The sequence below is a fragment of the Orycteropus afer genome, unplaced genomic scaffold (genome assembly GCF_000298275.1).
Source record: "Orycteropus afer afer isolate SDZICR_OR568_19922 unplaced genomic scaffold, OryAfe1.0 scaffold00544, whole genome shotgun sequence".
NCBI lineage: Eukaryota > Metazoa > Chordata > Mammalia > Tubulidentata > Orycteropodidae > Orycteropus > Orycteropus afer.
Window position 1 is genome coordinate 1,115,992 of NW_006922131.1, and position 2,013 is coordinate 1,118,004.

Here is a 2,013-nt window from a genome sequence, read left to right on the forward strand (position 1 = left end):
GAATATTTAAAATGAAATTTTAGCAAGTTAATCCATCAAGTATTTGCTCAGAATACTGACATATATGGCCTCAATCTAACTGATGCTCTCCTGACATGAAAGCTGAGTACAACTTTGTTTAAAGGCTGAAAAGATAAGAGGAAAGGAAATGGTGTGCATAATGGCTGTCACCATGCGTTATTATGTCTAAGCTAAAGAATGTAAGATCATCAGATGGTCTGTTAGTATTTCCCCACAGAGTGCTTTTTTTTTCCCCCTATATCTACTAAAGATGTTTATATACATAGAAAAAAGACTCCATGAGATGAAGAGTTAATGGAGAAATGTTTCTTTCTTCTCTAGACTGAAATTTCTTCCTAATTACCTAGATGAGCATTTTTATTTAGAATTTGAAATAATGTATAATTTTAATTTCATCGATTCATGGTCGGTTTCCTTGCCACAAGTTTAGTCTTTTTTAAGCCAGACACTGAAAGGTTATACCCTCTGGGGTTCCAAGATAAAAATGATTGATTTCAGAATAGTTGTCAGATGGAAGATGTCAGGTTTTGTATATTAAACTATTCAAACTCTTATACAAGTAATGACATTCTAGTTAAAGAGAAAACTTCATTCATAATCCAGCAACTGTTTGTTCTGTGATCACTCTCTCACTAAGGCATAACTATTTAAAGGACAGCCTGATACTAAAGCAGTATTTCCAGGAAAATCTCAAGCTGCATATGACACACATGATTCCATCAGAACTACAAATTTCATTAAGTCAAAAAAGGCATTTAGGACTGGTCTGTGTACTACAAGGCTCATGTACACACTGTTGTGTCTTACGAAAAATCAGCTGGAGCACTAGCACAGACATAAGGTAACTGATTTTCATAAAATACACAGTGGTATATATTGTCATTTCTGAGTCTCTTGCTGTGGAATGGCATATTTTTCTCATTTCAGTCAGATAGGTGGGCCACACATTATGATGAGGCCATTAATAAACAGGATTAGTATATTAAACTGCACCAGTTATAGTGGAAAGCTCTCTTTTAAATGGAATTTCCTATGTCAATTTCCACCATTTATATTTGTGATACTAAGATAAAATCTTTTCCTCAAATAGATTTTATTTATTAAATGGGAATTTAGTTAAAGCTGAAATCTCAAAATTCATTACGTATGACAAGTAAGCAGTTTATACAACTGTGGCAAACATATGTTTTCACATCTGTTTTAAGTAATATCATCATGATTTTCAAAATGATTTATAGCTCTGAAAATGATAAAATGCCATCTTTGCTATTATGTGGAAATTTTCAGAGAGTGTAGAAATATCACTAGATTATGCTAGATTATTAGGGCTTTGACTAAACAGTTTTGACTAAATTGGCTTATCAGTCAAGCCTCTTATTTAATTTTCCACAAATTTTGTCAAATAATTGGCCAAGTCAATTACTAGTGATGATGTTGTGTTGACATGGTCTTTATTTATTAGTCAGTTCTGTAATTCTTTAGAATAGAGCAATGGGGACTATCCCACACTTTTTCACCCATGTGGAACCAAAGTAAAAAAGCAAAACCCTCTTCCCTTGGCAGCTACTTGTCTCACAGACTGCTAACAGAAATAGAGAGAAATAGAGACATTTTGACATTTGCATTTGGTATTGAGTGTATTTATTGAAAATTTTCTATGTGCAAGATGCTCAAAACACGTCGGTAATCAAATCTGCTGGCTACAGATTGAATGATAATAATTTTAACATGTTCTGATTGTAAGAATCTAAATTATATCTCACTAAGAATAAAAGTATTATAATATTTCTGTTTATGCAAGCAATAGCTAATTTCAGTTTAGAATTGGGTTTGGGCTATATATTGATATTATAATAATGAAATATTCTCAATCAGTTGCTCTTCTTTCTTTACCTATTTCTGAGACAGCCTTAGACACTGTACTAACTCTTTCAAACGTAACACTTTTAACTATTCAGGTGTTTAGCAATGATTATTGACACTGGTTAAAGT

General features: G+C 32.5%; 1 protein-coding gene across 1 annotated transcript in view; it reads left to right on the forward strand.

Moving 5' to 3' along the window:
- The window catches only part of DACH2 (dachshund family transcription factor 2), a gene marked incomplete at its 3' end in the record, with an annotated part of 1,102,952 nt that overhangs the window by 952,955 nt on the left and 147,984 nt on the right, over window positions 1-2,013 (forward strand). The gene's annotated exons all lie outside the window — the stretch shown is intronic.